The sequence below is a fragment of the Manis javanica genome, chromosome 8 (assembly GCF_040802235.1).
Source record: "Manis javanica isolate MJ-LG chromosome 8, MJ_LKY, whole genome shotgun sequence".
Lineage (NCBI taxonomy): Eukaryota > Metazoa > Chordata > Mammalia > Pholidota > Manidae > Manis > Manis javanica.
Genome location: NC_133163.1, coordinates 65,708,328 through 65,728,995, shown reverse-complemented (window position 1 = coordinate 65,728,995; position 20,668 = coordinate 65,708,328). Strand labels below are relative to the sequence as shown.

Sequence of the window (20,668 nt, the reverse complement as noted above, 5' to 3'; positions counted from 1 at the left end):
GGCACAAACAGGGGTGCTTTATAAACCAGACTGACCTCCCTCTTCATAAGGCTCCCAAATAGGTCCTTGAAAGGGGCATGCATAGCCGCCAAATGGAAGGGCTTTCTGAAATTCCCGGCAGAGGGCTGCTCAACTCAGTCCATGAATTATTCCAAGGATCTTCTGGAAGCTCTACTGGGAACAGCAGTCCCACTCCCCTGGGACAGACTCTTTTGAATGGGAGAGGCCCAGCCCCTTCTTCAGACTTGCAGCCAGGAATGGTTTTCCCGCCCCAGTAAGGCCACAGAACAATAGTGCCTTCAAAACAGATCTGTGTCATCAGTTTGTCACCTGGGATCTTACCTCCGGAGTCTGATAAAACTTACTTTTACAGCAGTGACTCAGACTTGGGTTAAGAATATGAAGCAATCAGAAGTGTTCACATTCATGGAATTAAGTGGTTGAAGACTCCATCTCCTTGTTTGTTTTCAAAAATAATTAACTTCTCTGGAACTAAGATTATGAATATACATGTTATTAAGTATTTACTATGAAAAGGTCAGATCTTTGTTTCTCTTCACCTTGAATTAAAGTGAACAGATTCTTTTTCTTTGTTTTTATTAAAAGTTGACTACTTATAAAAACAAAGCAAAACAGAAAGAACAAAATAGCGGTAGACTCATAGACACTGAGAAGGGACTAGTGGTTACCAAGGTGGGGAGAGGTTGTGGAGGTGTGGGGGGGAAGGGGAAGGGGATTAAGGAGCACAATAATTAGCAATCACAATAAAGGGTGTTCACAGGGATTGTAGTACAGCATGGAGTATGCAGTTGATGATCCTGTAACATCTCACTACATTGATGGACAGTGACTGCTCTGGAGGGGGATGAGAAATTGATAATATGGATAAATGTTGAGCCATGGTATTGTGTATTTGAAAACAACATTAAGATTGTATATCAATGATACTTTAATAGAAAAACGTTGACTACTAATTCTGATACCTATTTCTATGTTTTTATTGTATTTTTAAACAGGAATGGATTGCCATTAATCACATTTTTATGATTTTAGTTTTCTCCTAGTGACTGTGTCACTTTTAGTATCCTGCTTATTAAACCTTGCTTCTTGTCTTAGTTGATGGAGCCTATTTTTCTTACAAGCATGGGGAGAAGGGACGGGGGTGATTTCCTGGCAAGCTTGGTGGGTCTACATAGGAGTCTTTTTTGGACTTCCCTTCTAATCTGACCAAGCTGCTTAACTACTTCAATTGCCACTATTTTTCTTCTTCGCTACTTATGACTAAAAATAATCTAGTTCAACCTCACATCCCCACCAAGTCACAATTGGCCTAATATGAATAATGCTGAAGACAGGAAATTCCGTGCCTCAATGACAGCACATTTATTTTCAGGTAGCTTTGACTGTTAAAAAAGCCCAAACCTGTTGCTGTCTAATTTCCTTCCATTGATTCTACCAGGGTCACACAAGACATATTTAATCTTTTTTCTAGAAATTTGAAGGCAGTTCTCATGTCCTTTATTTCCTTCTTCCTTTCCTCCCTCCATCTCTCTCTTTTCTAGGCTGAACTATCTCAGTTTCTGTTTTACAGGCTGTTAACCCTCCCGATTGCTTTTTTTGAGTGGGCAAGGGCCCATTTCCATGAACATATGGTATGTAGAACTGAGCATAATCCATTGCAAAGGAAGGCAGGACTGCCATCCCTTTCATCTTTATACTGTAACTTTAAGATCACATTAGCTTATGTTCATGATTCAACAGTAATGTATTAATTGCCTCCCAGGTGGTAGATATTGTGGTAGGTGCCTGGGTGCTGGGACAGCAAGGACTGGTGTGGCATAAACATTCGAGGACATTTCCTAACAAAAGGGTTGGGGAAAGGGCCTTTCAGAGAAAGTGACTTTAAAGCTGGACCCTAATGGAACTGGGCAGGAGATTAGGGGGATGAAAGAGGAAAAGGTGGAGGAAGGAGGAGAATGTACCAGGCAGAAGGAAGACCATACACAAAGGCCTAGAGGTGAGAAAGGAACTGAATGTCGTACAATCTGACTGAAGATGAGACTGTGAAGAAGAGAAGGCAGAGATGAAGTAAGAGGCATAGGCAGTAAGTACCCTTCCTCCACCTTTTTCTTCTATTGAGACCCTGAACAGATTGGATGTTGCCCACCTGTACTGATTCAAATGCCAGTCTCTTCCAGAGAGACCCTCACAGACACATCCAGAAATAATGTGTTACCAGCATCTGGGCATCTCTTAGTCCAGTTAAGTTGACACAAACTTTAACCATCACAAGCACAATATATTCACTAAATTAAATTGAAAATCTTTTCCTTAACAGGTAAGACCGAGAATAATCTATTCTAAGCAGTGAGTTTATTGTTTTAGTGGTTGATTTACTCCAAATATGAAAACAATTCTTTTTGTTGTTCTCAGTGCTCTTTTTCTTTAAGTGTGTAAGTTCTCTTTAAATTATAACCCTCTAGAGCAGCTTAACCTCAGGATATTAAAGGATCATTATTTCTAAGCCAATGTGCTTTGTTCCACTTTGGCCACAGAGGACATTTTCAAGACAGAGTCAGAGGTTCTGAAATCCTGTCATCTCTCAAGAGGGGACCTAGTAAAAGACTGAAAGACTGTGGACAAATCAGCACAAGTCAGATGCTCCTGCAAGATCAACTTGGTGCTTGCCCCCAGGGAAGTGGCATCGCCGTCATGCAGACGGGAGGCTTCCAGATCCCTGGCCACCATCATTTTGTGCCTTATAAAGATGATACTATTCATCTGATGGTTTGTTTCTAGGTTCTTATGAGGCATGCTTATAAAAATGGTTGCTGAGCATGCTAGATATGCACAATGCTATTTAAATGCTTAATTACCAGAAGTGAACCCAGATAATGACTGAGTTTGGTTCCCTACAGACTAGAACTGCTGGTGCTGATGCAGGACCATTAGCAGAGTTCTGCAGTATCTCTGCACAGTCCTGATGCTTGGCCATTAATAAGTTATTGATTGATCAGGGAGGAAGTCAGTGGCTCTATTAGTGCTGGTGAAGGAGAAGAGGGACTGAGTAATTTGCATAAAATAAATCTTTTACTTACTTCACTATTAAATGATGGGAAGGAACAGAGGATAGTCCCTGAAAGCTAAAATATATAACTATTATAAAGGCTCTCATAATGTTAACAAATGAGTAGGTGGTAAAAGATCTGTTTGGGGTTTGTATTTTCTAGATTTACTGGCATGCAGACTTGAGCAGGTTTGAGTACTAGAGAGACCAGCCTCAATCTTTGTGTATTCTGTTCTGTCATTGCATCCTCTTCCCTTGTGGAAGAGGAAAAGGAGTGACTCATGAGTTCTGGTTTTAGTTTCAGTCGATTCCTGAAGGTGCAAAACTGAGTCAACAAATCGTCTTATGTTAAGTCACTCTGGTTGATTTCTTTTAAAGAGAGCTATTTGCTAGTTTAAACAGTAATATTGAGAAGTAGAAGATTATATGTTACGCTTTAAGAGAACTCCAGAAACTTGAAAAGTAATTAAGTCCTTAAACTAAATGTTAATCTTGTTTTCTAATGACTGAAAAGATGTCATAAGCATGACATAAAAGGCGTAACTCCTACCTCTCCTTCCTTCCTTTTTCTTCCTTCTTTCCTTCCAACACATGTTTAACCAAGCACCTACTTTATATCTGGCACTGTACTATATCTTGGGAAAACAGACTGTGCCCCCCTCCCCCACCCTCACTCTCAGGAGGTGAACAAATTGCCATATAGAAGAAGCTAGCATGCTAAGGGAGTGGCTAACAGGCTGGCAGTCAGGAATGGCTTGTTATGCAAATCAAAATGATAACTATTTTGTAAATTTTATTTATTAACTTTTTTCTTTTATTTTTGGTGGGTCCTATGTGGATTTCTGTGACTGTTGAGGAGTTCTGAGTCAATACTGAATATATTTGCAAAGAAATACACCATTGGCAGACACAGGAGGGGATATTTTGGTTCAATGAACCTTGGACCAATGCAAATTTAGTGGATCAGATGTAATGTTTGTAATGGATAAGACATACTAGTTATCCAAATCAAATGCCATCACGATGAACCCAGAACCAGTCATATTTTTTTCACTAGGGTAAAACTTAATATGTGCAATTGTTAAAAATCAAATTTTTGGTTTTTGGACACTAGAGACAAAGTAGAGGGAATGGCAAGACTCAGGTTTCTAGAATCAAGCACTGAATTTACTCATTGACAAGAATTTTTCTCAACACAGTATAAGGAAGGATTTGGAACTTTCCAAAGCAAGATTTTGTGCAGTTTGGAGGGTGTTTCTTATGAGAACACAGAATGATTAGAAGGAAGTGAAGTGAGAAGTTGAAGAGTTATTGCTAATTGTTTTCCTGCTAGGTTTTAGGGAAAGGTTAGAAGGTTAGGGGTGAACTTTGGTAAAAAATGCTGAGGGACTTTTCAGTGTTTCAGAGTCTGATGGTTCTAGTTTCTTATAATATAAAATTTTATTTCAAAACTTATGGTTTGTCTTTTTGTAGAAGGTCATTTTTAGCACTACTAGAAATAGACCAAGTGTCTGCTCATTGTAAGTTTCTCCTCACTTACACGTTGATGTAAAAGTTTTTATGGGAAGAAAAACCCTTACTACATAATTATAGAAAACGTCTTGAAAAGTGTGCAACCCCCCATTTGGATTAAAAGTACAACAGCTGTACATCCTGATACCATAGTTATCCCTGCTTAAAGATGAGGGGTAATGAACACAAGTGTTTTATGGAGTGGAGGTCAGACAGATTGCTACTGAGTGAAGTAAAAGGCCCAGAGACAGCAATTTACAACTTTGTATAAGAAATATCAAACTTATTAGTCTAGCATTCAGTTTAATTCTGAGACATGTTTTGAGGGCCTAGAAAATGTTGGGACTATCCTGGGTATTGTGTATACAAAGACTGAGAGACATAGTCCATCAAGAAGCTCCTAATACAGTTGGAAAAACACATACATAAGCACCAACCACAGCTCAACAATAACCGATCAATATATCAGTAACTTAATTTTGTCCAGGAAGTCCAGGTGATACTGCTAAGAATATTTAGGCATCTGCCAGGTAGAGAAATAATGGAAGACAAAGAGAAAAATATGATGCAGCCTTGGCCACAGAAAAGTATATAAGGCATTAGGGGATTTTGATTCATTCCATTTGGCTAGGACATAAGATACAAAATGGGGGGAGAATGGGAGGCTGGAGTGGTTGATTAGAGCCATATTGTGAAGGGTCCATCTAAGATGTTTGGATGCTATCCTCTAGATTATAGGAAGCCTTCATAGTCTTATTCTCCACAAACATTTTATTATCAATAGTTTTTAAATATATAGCAAAGTTGAAAGAATTCTAAAATGAGCCCTTGTATAACTATCAATAGTACAATCCAGATTGTACTATTAACATTTTACTATACTTGTTTAATCAACTATCTATCCATCCATTCATTCTTTTATAATCCATCAATCCATTTTATTTTTTGTGCATTTCAAAACAAGTTACAGATTTCAGTACACTCTTTTAAATACTTCAGCATAAATATAATTGACTAGAGTTCATTATTTAAGGTATTTAATATAAAATTATAATCTTTATAGGTTTTCAAGTATGAGAATAAGATAATCAGTTTTATATTTATGAAATACCATGTGGAGGATCAATTAAAAGAGGGAAAAGATTAGAAACCTGCTACAAAAGTGTAATAAGAGATGGTATGGATGTGATGAGAACCTGTAATAGGAATGGAGAGGAACCGATCAAATCAAGAGATAATCTAGAAGTGGAGTCAATGCATCAGTGACCAACTGAATGTAGGCAGGGGAATAGGGGGGCTGGGGAGTAAAAGGCAGGGTTGGGGGAGTATAAATGTGAAAAATGGAGTGGGGTTCCTAGCCTGGACAACTGGGTTTTTAATGGGGAGATATATAATACAGAGGGGAAAAGAGGTTTGGAAGTAGAACAGAAGATATAAATATAGTTTTGAACACGTTGAGCTCAAGGTGCCTATAGGATGTCTCAGATACATATGTTCAGATGCTGTTTGGAAATACTCTCTGGAGTTCTGGAGAAATAGCAGGGCTGGGGTTGTGGTTAAGGGATACATCAGGCCAGGTAAACTGAAACCACCTCTCAGGGAGAGCATTTAGAATAAGCAGAAAAAAAGGGTCTAAGGGACTAGCTCTGGGGGAAGCCAGTATTTAAGGAATGAGAAGAAAATGCTGAGCCAGTGAGGAAGGTGAAGAAGAATAGTCAGAAGGCTGGAAAGGAAACCAAGCCTTAGACAGTTGGTTAAATAGATAGACAGAAAAAAGGTTTATTGTGTTTGCTGTATCCCAGGCATCATAAGTGGTTTATATTCATAGACTCACTAAACCCTCATAACAACCCTATTTTATAGATGAAGAAATAAGGAAACTCAGGGATGAAAAAGCCAAGTAACTTGCTGTAGGTCTTATAGTTGGTAAGTGGCAGAGCCAGTTTTAAAACAGAAGTTATTCAGATTCAGATTAACCATGGTGGCCAAGGAAGGGGGAGTTTTCCAGGAGGAAGCAGTCAGCCCGTCACAGCCCTCCATAATCTAAACACAACCTACCTTTCCAAATTTTTCTTCTAATTCTTCTTTATTTGCTTGACAGGTCAATTTGGAGTGCTCCATGTCTTCTATACAAACTCAAGTTCTACTAAAGCTTCCCAAAGTGTTTTGTAGGTCACTACTTCCATGAGATTTCTGTTAAAAAAAAATAATAAATGTGTCCTGTGGTCAAATAAGTCTGAGAAATGCTGCCAACTTTATTCGCCTTTTGGAAATTTGCAAGTTACATTAGCCCAGCTAAGGTATTGGGCAGTCTTGCAGTAAAGAACTTATTTTAACTTTGTCTACCAAGTATCTCCCAAACTTATTTGAATGATCTGACTAGGACCCATTTCCCTTTTCCTCATGGAAATATCTGTAAACTTCCCTCAGAACTAGGGTTCTGAAGTGTTGCAAGTGAAACATGACTTAACTTTTCTTCAATGGTTTTAACTGAGACATAGCTTTTTCTGCCTCTCACTCTTAATGGCCACCCCTCACATGGCCCAGTAGAAGGGAGTCCATGTCTATTTCATTTTGGGGTCTTACGTAAGATCTAGAGCAGTGCCTGTTATATAGTAATTGTTCTCTTATTATTTGTGGATAGATAAAATGCACAAAACACAAGTACTTCTTTTTAAAGGAAAATTCTCTTTAAAAGGACTTATCTGGTTCAAAACATAGATGCAGATTGACTCAAACCAGACTTCAGGCTTTTATTTGAGAATAAGGAGAATGTATATTTTCAGTTTTTGTTTTCATTTGAACTGTTTTGTTTTGGGGCTCAGTTGAGGAGTAAACTGAGAAAGGTAACAATCTGGTCATTTCTGTCCTAACTGCATATAGGACATACCATGAGGTCTTGGGAACATTACTTCTCTTGAGCAATGTCTAGTCTTGTCTTATAATTTAAAGTCAGACTTGGAATAAATCAGTGCATGCCTATACCATTTAAACTTTCTTACTGGTTTGATGTAATTATTGTCCTTGCTCATTCTGACTTATTGTTGGCAGTATTCCCATTGGTTTCATTATTTCATTTGTGAGTCCTTGAATGAAATTTAATCAAATGCTATCTTGTGTCAAATCTTTCTTGTCCTTGACATGTATAATGCATTCAGCTATGCCCTGCTCTGTTTTCCCCATGGAGATAGAAGAGTGACTTCTCGGACTCCTTCCCACACTCTTTTCTGCATTGTGCAGCTCACAATGCCCATCTGTGGTTAAATCATGTAGAGAATGAGTTGTGTGTGTGTGTGTCTGTATGAGAGAGAGAGAGAGAGCGATCGAGCGAGCATGTGTGTGTATATAAGCCAGGGTGAGTCATGTAGAGGGGGGGATGAGCCGTCCATGATGAGTACAGGTGGTCACGGAGCATGGAAGTCCTTAAGAAGGGCCTGGGCATTTGGGGGAACTGGCTGCTTTCCTTCTGCACATCAACCCCACCTGCATTCAAATTTGTTTGTTTGCTTGTTAGCTGAATGTGCTACATCAAGAGTAGAATGCTGGAATGCTTAGGAGTTTAGAAGGCTTTGGTGGAGTTTTATTAGCTTACAATACTCGTTTAAGAGCCCCTAATTAATTATAATTATTTAGAATGAGTCTTGAGATTTTTTTTTTGTGGTGAAGACAAATCCTTCTTGGAGTATATTTTTTATTTTCAGAGTCTCTTCAATGCCATGAAGAGTAAGTTAGTTAAATTTGTATATGTTAATGTGGTGGTGGTGGTACATTGATAATCATCACTTAGAGAGACAGCAGACCTGGTGGCCACTTAAAGTTCTAAATTTATTATATTAAATGATTTGCAATTTAGGAGAGGAAAAGAGACCTGAGGATCAGATCTGGCTACGTATAGTAAAAGAACATTAGGCTATCCAAGACTAATTCTCATCATTTCCCATATGACATTTATGGTATACAATTAAATAGGCAATATTTTGCATGGCGTGACAAAATTGTATTGTCATGACAACCATATCAGATAGGGAAAATACTAACATTTAGCATCACTCTAGTAATACTGAAATATTTAGAGCAAACTTTAGAATTAAAAAAAATAATGAAGTTATTGTGATGTCATCAAAATGGAAATTGTTGCAAAGGGAAGAAAACACACTTTTGGCTGAATGCACAGGGAATGCTGATGGTATTCATTAAGCATGAAATAATAAGGGGAACAAAATTTCCAACTCTATCTCCTCCTCCTTGAAATATCTTCTGTTTTCGGCTCTCTCTTTGAAGTCAATGTATGGTCTTTGCTTTCATCCATTTTTAAAGCTTCCTTTGAAGTCAGTGGGAGCTCATGCCTGGAAGAAAGGGAAGTGACTGAGGAGTTGGTGCCTGCTGGGGAAGAGGGACCAGCTTTGTCATCACCGGAAAAGCATATTTATTGATTGTCCTCATGTGCATGTTCTATTAGGCTCTACAACCAAAGTGACCTTCAAACTGGTCTGATTTGTTTCCTAGTCTGTTAAAGGTATTAAGATGACCCAAACCAATTATTTCTTTTTAGGATAGTGTTTTCATTTCAAATGATTGGAGAAACATGAATGTTTATAAATGGAAATAATTCTTTTGTCTTGATACTTTCACAAATGCTTTTCACTTAAATAAATGCATTTTCCAGATAAGTGAATCTAATAATTATCTAATAGAGTAATTCCTTCAAGGACAATTAAAAAGTGTAGGATCATTTTCTCCTGTATGAAATTACTTCAGACTGCTTAGCTTTTTTTTCCCCTTTAAAAAATCTTATTAAATATATTTTGGAGCAAGGTAGGACCTAATTTATTTCTCATTTTTCCTGCCTCTGTGCTGTTGCCAGTTGTCCTCTGTGATACAGGTTGTGTTTTTTCTGTTTCTATTCTGCTCTCTTATTTTACAGAGTTGCCTGAAGAAGGTCTGGGACACCTGAGGTAGCGTTATATCTTTCCTACAAGGTAAAGTATAAAGACTGTCCCTTCTGTCATTTCCTTTTTCTTTTCCCTCATCTTGTCCAGGTCCTCACTCCCTGTCCCTCCTCTCCTTAGACCTCCTGCTCCTTTTCCTTTCTGCTGTGGTCCTTTCCCACAATGCCAGCCCTTCTTATGAACTGAGAGGGGCTTCATAGATATCTCGCCTGTGCACTTTGGTTGCAGGCTTGAGCTCTGCATCTCTGGATCTTGGATGCCTCTTAGAGCCTCAAACTCAACACTTAAAAGCTGAGCTTAGCAGCTACTGTCAAGATCTTTGTGTTAATCTCTGCGAGTGGCATCGCCTTCCATCTAGCCTGAAAACCTGTGAATTGCCCTTAACAACATCTCCTCCCTATCACTCTGCCTCTCATTTAACAAAATCGGTACATGTACACCTTGGAAATCGGCGTCTCCCATGTTCTCAACTCTTTGCTTCTACTGTCTCATCCACACCTCATCACTTCTTACCAATGACTACAGCTGTTTCCTCCCCTCACTTCCCAGTACAAACTTGTTTTCACACCATTGAAAGTTTTTTTCCTCACTTGTGGCAAGTGGTAAGGTGACCTGTGATAATCTGTTTTATGTGTCTCCTGGGCCAGAATGAAAGCTCCTGGAGAGTGCAGTTTATAGTTTATTTCTCTCTCAATCCCCATCCTAATTGCCTACCTCAGATCAGGTACAAATCAATAAATGAGGATTTTGAGAGGTCCTTTTCACTTGCATTTGGCCTTCAAGTTGTTTTATGTTGAAGATTCTGGTTCAGACATTAAAATGATAAAACATTTTAACAGAATCCCTCTTCAAGAGGCATATAGTTAGAAAAGGTATAATTTTTAAAAGTCTCCTATAAGGGAAAACAATGCTTACACACTGAGGACGGTCCAGTAGAAGGACAGAAAGTTCTGGTCCTAAGTGGTGTTCTGAAGCCCTTGTAACACCTCCAGAATCATCTGCTGCTGGAGTCCTTGTTGTATGAGAAGTAACCCGTATCATTAAAACCACTTTAGTTGGGTACAGAGAACAGCCATCTGCTTCAGACCATTCCACCTCTCAGGATTTCTGAGAAGACTCCAGATAAGAACCTCTTTTAGCTTTCCCTTAGTGTGTTTAGCAGGGCCTGTAAATCAAACACACAACACCCCCAGTCTTATTGTAAAAAGTGATAATATAGTGGGAGAACGCAGCCAAACTACCTAATCTGTGGTAAGGATGAGGAACCTTTTTCTTTTAAAGAAAGGTAGAAAATATCCATAAGGTCCCCTAACTTATGAAGAGAATAAGTTAATTTAGTGATGTTTCTGTGCAACAATAGAGACAGAAAATTATCTGTTTAGCTACTTTAAAAATTGAATGAGAGGACTTACTGAATAAATGTATAAAATAAAAGTATGTTTCAGTTCCATTGTTTGAGCAATTAAAGGAGAGGGAAAAAAATAAGACAGATCTGGGTTTTTTGCAGTTGGGGAAATAGGAGGCAGAGCACAGCTTGCTGTGGATGGATGGCCAGGAAGGCAGAGCCAGCGCGTGAGCAGAGGCGGCGGTTCCTTTAGTTCCCCACCGCGCTTCATACCATCTCTTTGAGGTCTCTGCTTCTTGTCCTGCCCTCGCTTCTAACTTACTTCATCCGGCCCAAAGCATCCTCCAAGTGGAATGTCTTCCCAAGGTGCTGCAGGTTCTTCTCTCAGCTTCTCATCAGCCTTTTTCTCAAGCCTCTGCCCCCAAATACTCTCCTGCCCAGGGTGCAGGGTCCCCCTTGCTGTGGGATCTCATCTCCTCCCTTCCTTTCCCTAGATGGATTTCTTCCGTCCAGGAACATTTCTCTTCAGCTCCAGCTCAGTGGAGTCCCAACTAAACTTTGGTGTGCTACTTAACTCTCCGGGTCTCACTGCCTTTGTCTGTGAAAAGAGCATTAATAATACATACCTCACCAGACTGTGAGTCACCTAGCAGCTCCTCAACAAACATCCATTTCCCTTCCCTCCTGTGCTTTTTGCTGCTGTTCCCATTGCTTCACTTCTGCTCTGCTGATACTGTGCTTTCCAATCCTCTCACCAAGTAAGCCATCAGCCGGGAATTTGCCTCTGGAATTCTGCCTGGAGTCTACCCCTGTGACTGAGAAGGGTTTCAGAGGAGACTCTGAGGTTCAGGTCTTAGTCCCACCATGTACTTGCTGTGAGAGCTTTGGGAAGATTGCATACTCTCTTGGTAGCCTCGTTTCCTCATCTGTAATTTGCGAATAATTATTTCTACTTCAAGGGTTGTAGGGAGGAGTCATGAAAAGTGTTTAGTGTAATATTCAGCATGTTGGAAGTGCTCTATAAATGTTATAGATACCTTAGCTTAGAAGATTTGCTGAATGCCTATGATCAGTAGCATGATGTCCTCAGTGCCCCTGATTCATCATTCATTTCAGAAGGAAAGCATGGCAGCGTTCAAGTACAGTTGAAGCCAGCTTGTCTGGAGCAGGCCCTTGATAGATACTTCCTGGGGTTCATTGTCTGTGGTGGAAGGGGAGTGTAGAGGAATGCAGTGGTTTTATTTTGTGTGGGAGGGAAGCTATACCACCAGAGAAGGATGCAGTGACTTGGATATGGCTCCCTAGGCCAGGAGGGGGGTGGCAGCTGGACTGGACAGTGGGCCAACGAAGGGTGCTATAGCCATCGCCTCAACACTTTTGGTATCTTTACCCAACCTCACCCTCTCGCCTCCAGTTCTTAAGTTACCTGATACCTAAGAACCCTACAACCCCTGCTTAAAAAAGAACTACTGCTTTAGGAAGATTATTTGCTATTATGAGGTAGAGTAGTAAGATTCTACTCAGAAGAGCAGAATGCAGATTTTTTTTTTTCAGCAAGAAGTAGAAGCCGAAGATTAAACTACTTTCAAGGATCAGCAAAATATTTAGGTTGTGCAAGAAAGTAATTGTCTTAAAGCATCTTTAAAGTAATATCTGTTATTTAACTGTTTGTCAAAAATACTATTATATTACATTCTGGCCACAGGAATAGATCAATACTTTTTAATAGGAAACAAGACAGGCCTGTGTTTGTGTGTGTGTATGTATACATAAAGGTATTATCATTTCCTATTCTAGTCTGAAAAAGCAGATACATTATCTTAAGCCTATATTATTTTCTAGAGTGAGTAGTTTCTGAAACCTGTAATTTATGATATATTCTGAGGCTGAGATAGAATATCTGAATTTGGCCAGTCCAGTAATGCTTGCCTGGTGATAGTATAGTTAAATGTCATCATGTGACATTTAACATGTGGAAATTCAGGAGCATTTGGAAAGATACTTAAATATTGTGACTCATTCTCCATGCCTGTTCATTCGGTAAGCCTAGGCTTGCCCCTGGAGCTTCCTTGGGAGGGAATTCATGCTTTTGCTTTTCCTCAGTTGATCTCAGCTCCATCTGGGGTGGGGTCAGGGTGGAGTGGAGCATCTTCCTGAGCTCGGGGTGATTCTGGAGTTTAAACAAGGCTCCTGAGTGCAAGCCAACGTTTTCATCTCTGGCTTAACCCAAGGAATCATGTTCCAACCCTGGAGAAAAACAGTGTTTTGAGAGGCTAAGTAGCAGTCTCTAACATTTTCTAATTCTTTACTAATGGGTTTTCAAGGATGATTTTCAAAATGAGCATCCTTTTGAAATTAGGATTTCCTGCCATGAGAATTTAAGCCCTGGTGAAGTGTAGCTCCATTTGCCTCTCTTACTGCCATTCTATATCCCCTCAGCCAACTCGTGTTCTCTCCTTTGCGTTGTGATTGTAAGTGATCAGGGGTGGGCTGCAAAAGGACTGGTTCATGACCAGCTAGTGGCCACAAGTAATGTGGTGTTCAGTGCTGGAATTAGGGTCACCAATCAGGGGTTAGTAAACCTGCAAACTAGAGGCTTAGGTTTGGGGAATGCTATGAAGGAGCAAAATCCCCTAATTTGTGAAACCATGCTCTAGGCCAAGAAGAATCTTGTATTCTTGTCTTGCTAGAATGATGAGAGGAGGGATTTCTTTCTAGGCAGGTTAATTCTTACAATACCAGAAAAATAGGCAGTCTCCAGGGTATAGTCTGTGTCTTGCATTGCCCTCATCTGCAGAATATTCAGGGTATTTTTGATGCCATAGATAAATTCTCATGGGGGAGTGGGAGGTAATACTCCTGGGAGTTCTAAGGTTGTCAGTTCATGTTTTGTTACTTTTACTTAGTGATATGGGGAGGCGAGAAGCAAGGGACAGCTGATAATGGCTACTTATAGGGAGTCATAGAATCATAGAGTTTTGGTAATGGAGGGGCCCTCAACCCTAATTCTTGAGTTTTATAGAGGTGAAATGATTTGTTTAAGGTCAAAATATGTGTAGAGCTAGGACCAGAACCTCAGTTTCCTGGCTCCAGGCTGGTGTTCATTACGCAGTTACAGTGTCTCTGATAAACTGGTTTAGCCTGTTTTGTGGTACAGCCCCACCCTTTAATGAGCTCCCTGAAAAGGGGAAAACAAAGTCCACATTATTCTTATTTGTTGAGGCTTTAGCAAGCAAGATTATCATTGGCAAAGTGCCCAGTGTGCCCAAATTCTGAAAATGTTTTGTGCTTGTATGTGCAGGGGGTGGGGAGGGATCAGAACGGGGTGGGTTAGGATGGGTGTGAAGGGGTATGGATGGTGCTAATGATGAAGGCCACAACTGCAAAAACTGATTTCACTTACAGTAATGTGTGCTTATGGAATTTACAGGGATTTTATGACTATTACATGCTTCTATCTGTTTGGCATTAGGCAGATCTGCAAAGAGTAAATTTGAAATGAGAAATAGTTCTAGACTACTTTCTGGGTACTTCACTTGTCATGTTACAGCTCTTGCTTTGACCTCACTTTTGAGAAGAAATCCCCTCTAGCCTCATGATATCCTGGAAAGAAGGGTGGGCCTATGCAACTGAGGGGCACAGGTTCTGAGGGGCAAAAGTAGCCACCATTATGCAGATGGAAGGCATTTATTTAAATTTTTACTCTGATTCAATCTTTGAAGCACTGGAGTTCGGGTCACATGGCCATAGAAGGAAATGAATTCTTCCCTTTTATCTTCTGATGGCTTTGGTTTACATGGAAATTCTATTTTAATAAGATTATTATTATTGTTTTACTTACCATAAATGGCCTCTGTTTTTTAAATGTTGCATTTGCCACAATGTAGTATATGCCACACTCAGCAGGAATAAATCTTGTTTAGACACCAATGTAAAAGGGGCTGCTTCTCTGTGCTCTGGCTACAGGATCCGCAGTTGTTTCTTGGGACCAGTTCTACCCAGATCTCTCTCCTCAGTGACACACAACCACATTCTTTTAGGAACTTTGTTAAAGCAGATAAGGGATTAAGTGTGAAAGACCTCAGATTGCTAAATGTTACTTTAAAGCAAAGAGCGAATAGCATGGATGGAGCGTTATTCTCACATTCCAAGGCCAGTGCCTTCAAAGTAGGAAGTCAGCAGCACTCCTTGACTGAAATGATTCTGTTCTTGGATTATTCAGATCTTCTCTGATATCCTGTTGTTGAGTCTACAGCTTTCTTTCTCTGCATTGAAGAGTTTATTTCCTTCCTCCAAACTTTTATTACTGACTGGGGAAAAGTTTTCCAGTAGTAGCTGAAAGTTCATTATCTTTTTGGCTCTAGCTGTTTCTGTTCCTACATGTCCCTGAACATATATGTGAAAATCTAACATATTAAGAGATTGGCTTTCCTCTAAAGCATGTCCTTTGAAACCAGCTCCTTCTTGACCTTTGGGCAGCTGACAGAGCAGCTGTATGGTCCACCTGGACTCTGGTTTGGAAGAAAGCAACCTCTCAATCGATTCTGACTTAAAACTTCCTCCTCTATACAGAAATCACTGACTGGATGACAGCCTTGGGCTATAACCAGCAAGTGTCCACATAGAGCTAATGGGAGTTAGCTGATAGGGACGGGAATTGCTCTTAACCCATTTCTAAGTGAGCTAAATCAGCATAAATTGGTAATCATGCATAAATGACTTTGAGATTAATCTTATACCTAAATACAGCTCAGCAAGGTTGCTAGCTTTCTAATAGTTGGTTGTGCTGCTCTACTCAGGCCATCTGTGAGTGAGCAAAGAGAAAGGAAGAGAGAGGAAAGAAGAGGTAGAAGGAAGATGGGGGATGGGCAGGATAAGGGAAAGGGATGGGGGTGAGGAGAGAATTGAGAGGGAGAGAGAGAATATTTATTTGAAGGCTTCATCTTCTGCTAGATTATATTAATTCTGTGATTTGGGAATTGGCCCCATTATTCAACAGTGTCCCTGAAAATGAAGGTGATATATTTCACCTGCATTTTTAAAGACAGAAATATATATGCCAGACTTTCAGATGTACCAAAGAAGGAATTTGGCTGTATTCCATAATGTTATTAAAGAGCAGAAAATATCTCTTGAATTCTATCACAAGAGTTGGGAAATATCTTATGGGGTAAATTGCAGAATTTCCAGAATCTCCTGCCTAGCCTTAGTCATTTACATAGCAATAGGTATTTACCACAGCTGCCTCCCACAGCCTCCAGAGCAAGGGGTGGAGAGATAATGGCCATTCTCCCCTCCTTTCCTGTTACATAATTGGTTCTGGCTTCTGCCAGTCACCAAGGACCTCCCAATTGAGTTCCTCCCAAAAGGGGCTGGAGGGGACGTGAGCTTACCTGTGGCTACAGAGACACAGAGCACCAAATGGGGTTAGCTAGTTGGAACTGAGAAAGGGGAGAGGGTGAGCAATGGCCTGAGGAGATTGATGAGGCTGAGCCTAGCCAGTAGGTTTGAGCAAGCTGTGCGCAATAAAAAAACAGTTTCTCCTAACCTGTCCTTTCCCTTGACTGATTTCAGTTTCACTGGTTTCATTGGGGATTTGCCCCAGGTGGGGAATACCTTTCCCCGTGAAACTACATATCTCAATTTAGCTTTCCATTTCCTGGAATCAGAAACTGAAGTATAGTGTTGCTAAGAGACTTTCCAGAGCTCACCAGTGAATCAAAGGCAGAGTAGGGTCTAGACACAATTCTGAATTGTATTCTGTGGGCTTTCTACTGCACCCTGGACATGTGCATGTATCAAATATGTCTGAAAACAAACACAATCTGAGAGACTCAAGAAAAAAAAAGGATTGGTTAGAATTGAGTTTGAGGTGAAGGCAGGAGAGGCTGATCTGTTCTGCAGTAGGAACAAGGCAGAGATAAAGATTTTGAAGGAGAAGGAGGCTCCCTTAGACAGTCTGTGATAGAGCAGGGTGGGGTCTTAATCCTGGAAGATGAATCGGGTGAGAAGAAATACAATCTTCTGCAGGGAATAGTCCTTTAATGTGTCCTTTAGTTTGGAATGATATGATATCCTTCATATCTTGATTCATCTGGCTAATGGAAAAGAGAGAGCTAGAGAGCACAAGGCATCTTAAGGAGGGTAGTTGAGTTGGAATTGCAGAGAAAGGAAATGTTGAAGGTTTTTTTACCTGAGATTTATCACATTGACTCTCCAGTCTTATGTGGTGTTAGTGCTTTGCTTTTGAGCCTTACACAGATGAGTATATTTTTAGGGAAAGTAGGGCATCAGTTGCTACATAAAGACCTTCAGAGGGATGATGATGTTATTGATTGACATGAGTAAAAGTATGATTCAGAAAGTAAAATTCACCCATGTTTCAGACCTGAGAACAACCCATATAAATATTTAGGGAACTTCTTTCTTGACATCTATCTATGCATATTTATATTTACATTTTGTTTTTATACAAATGTGAACATATTGTACATCTTGTTGTGTAGTCTGCTTTATTTAAGCTTTAAGTCACTTTTACTGAATCCAAGAATTGAAGAGGCAGGTGACAATTTAATCCTTCTCCTAACTTAAGCTTTACTTTTATTTTTTAAAATTAATTTTATTGAAGTATAATTTACATAACTAAAATACACCATTTTAAATGTATGATTCAATGAGTTCAAAAGAACTCTGAAAATTTAGTAACAACCCAGTAAAAATGGGCAAAACATTTGAAAAGACACTTTATAGAAGAAAATATTTCTCCACTTGGTTCCTTTAGTTTTTGCTTCCTATATTTTGAAACTCTGTTCAGAAGTTGAAGTTCTATAGGATTATTATATCCATTTGATGAACTGACTCTTTTATCATTATTATATGTCCCTTTTGTTCTTTGGTGTTTATTATTCCTTGTTCTAATGTCCACTTTGACATTGAAATAGACACTCTAGATGTTGTATGGTATATCTTTCCATTCTTTTAATTTTAGCCTATCAGTGTTTCTGTATTTGAAGTGAGTTTCTTATAGACAGCATGCAGTTGGGTCTTGGTTTGCCTTTTAATTGGAATGCTTAGCCAATTTATATTTAATGTAATTATTAATGAGGTTGGATTTAAACTTAGTACCTTCCTGTTTGTTTTCTACTTGTTCTATCCTTTGTTTCCTTTCCCCATTTTCCTGCTTTCTTTTGGGCAGATATCTATTATTTTAATAATTTTATAATGAATATTTATTATTTTATCTCCTATTTGCTATACTGCTTTATTGCTTTCAAGTTCAGAGTATGCATCTTTAACTTATCATAGTTTATCTTCAAATAACATTGTACTACTTCATATGCACTACATGAATCTAACAATCTTCAATTTCTCCCCTCCTGGCCTTTGTGCTACTGTCATACATTTTATTTCTATATATGTTGTAAATCCCACAGTACATTGTTATAATTTTGCTTTAAACAGTCAATTATCTCTTAAAGACACTTTTAAATGGAAAAAAATTTAAGTATATTCCCACATATTTGTCATTTTTAGTGCTATTCATTTCTTTGTGTAGATCACATTTCTTTTGTATTATTTACCTTTTGCCTAAAGAACTTCCGTGAACATTTCTTATAGTACAAGGTTGCTGGTGATAAATTTTCTCAGCTTTTATCTAAAAAATAATTTGTTTTTGAACGATATTTTTGCTGGTTGTAGAATTCTAGGTTGTCATTATTTTTCTTTTGTACACTAAAAATGTCACTTAGTTGTCTTCTGCTTGGCATAGTTTCTTACAAGAAATCCATGATCATTTTTTATTTGTTCTTTGTTACATAAAGTATCTTTCCTTTCTCTGATTGCTTTTAATATTATTTTTAATATGAATTTTCAGCAGTTTGATGATGATATGCCTTTGTATGATTTTCTTTGTGTTTATCCTCCTTGGAGTTCAATGACTATCTGGGATTTATGGGTATGTATTTTACCTAAGAGATAGAAAATGTTCTGTCACTGTTTTTAATTGGATGCCAGTCATTGTGAATTTTACACTGTGAATGCTGGATTTTGTTGTATTTCTTTAAAGAGTATTGAACATTTTATAGAAGTTAGATGATTTGCAAACCACTTCAACACTTTAGAGTTTATTCGTAAGCTATTATAGTGCTGGTGCAGAGCAGACTTTATGGGTAATTTAGATCTACTACTAGGGTATGACTTGTTCTGGAATCACTACTGAATACCTTTTACATTCCAGGAAGTTTCTTTACTCCGGCAAGTGGGAGTTACAATGATTTCCAGTTCTGTGTCAGCTTTGGGAATTGATCAGCTTGCATCTCTCTTTAACTGCTATTTCCTAGGAAATTGGCTGGCCTTGTGGAATTTTGTACCATGCATGAACAGACTATATTCAGTCACAAACTCCAGGAGGTTCCTACTCATGTTTCTGGAGCTCTTTCTCTTCATAGCTTCCTCCTCTGTGGCATTCTGCCCTGCCAGTTTAATCTGCCATGCTTTTCCCAAACTCTAGTTTCTGTCCCCTCAATTCAGTGAGACAGTAAGCTCTTTTTGGGTTCTTTGTCCCTGCAGTATCATCTGGAATTTGCCTCTAGGCATAAATCTGGGTCTCCTGTAGGGCTGATCTCATTTATTTTTCCTTTTCCAGTAATCACGGTCATATCTGAGGTCCAATGCCTAAAAACCAGAGCTGAGACTAGGTTGAGAGAGGTACCAAGGGTATAAAATTTAAGAAGCCATTCACTCTCAGGGTCATGCAAATGCAGGATTGGCCTTAAAAAAGGAGTGCCTCACCTAGTCTGATGAAAGAGGTTGTCTTATATATTTTATCCAGTTTTCTTATTGTTTATGGTGGGAGAATAATTCTGGACTTGGCTAGTCTTTCATTGCCTGAAGGGTAAGTCTCCTGTCATCTGCATATTTAACTCAACAGTATGTCATGGATGCCATTTTACATCAAATAATTTACATGTTTACTGCTTTTAAAGTGATTGCCTTGTATTACATTGTATGGCTAAATCTAAGGATTATGGAAAGTAAAACTCATTTCTTAAAAAGTCTCCCATTCTCACAAGGGACATTTATTTATCACTGAAAATGAATATGTGAGTACACATGAAAATATTTCGTTTAGAAATATGCTTTGTACTGAGTATGTTTACTAAGAGGCAAGACTAGCGAGTGGTTTTTCTCCACACTTGGTTTGTTACCTGAATATGTTGTTAATCCAGAGTAGTGGCCTGGGAATAAAACTAACCACTGTGGCAGTATTTCCCATTACATTCTGGAGCATGGGGTAACTTTAATGATGAATCAAAACCAGAGTTTCAAGAGATTGGTTTCAACAGTTCCAACAGTTAATCAGCTGTTTTCTCAGTTAAATTTTTTTTTGACAGAGGTAAAAACATCCAGGTCTGTCTACTACTTAAATATAAATGTAGAATAGACTGTCTGACATATGTTGTCCTCTTTTCAGTTTAACAACAAAATAGGTATCCAAAAAGCATGATTTGTTCTAACAACTCTTTTAACTATCTAAATATTATTCTTGTTTAACTACCATTTGTAAGTTTTATGTTGCCTTTTAACTTATGAACCAGATAAAGGAATTTTAACATTATCATTGTAATAATTGTTAGAAATTATGTGAAACCAAAAAAAACCCAGCTACCAGAAGTGTATATATATACAGGAAAATGATAAAACATTGATTTGTTTAGTTAGTAAGATATGGTATGGTATTTCTTTCTTTTCCATTTCATGCATTGTTTTTTTTTTTACTTTTTATTTATTTATTAT

The 20,668-nt window shown here is 38.7% G+C and overlaps 1 protein-coding gene across 3 annotated transcripts in view; it reads left to right on the top strand.

The window, feature by feature from the left end:
- Positions 1–20,668, top strand: part of AKAP6 (A-kinase anchoring protein 6) — a 627,130-nt gene that overhangs the window by 153,399 nt on the left and 453,063 nt on the right. Inside the window, exon 3 of one of the 3 annotated variants that reach the window (XM_073211384.1) lies at positions 9,504–9,558. The exons of the other annotated variants lie outside the window; for them this stretch is intronic. The gene's annotated coding sequence lies outside the window, so the exon portion shown is untranslated. The remainder of the gene's footprint in view (positions 1–9,503; positions 9,559–20,668) is intronic. 3 annotated transcript variants of the gene reach the window in all.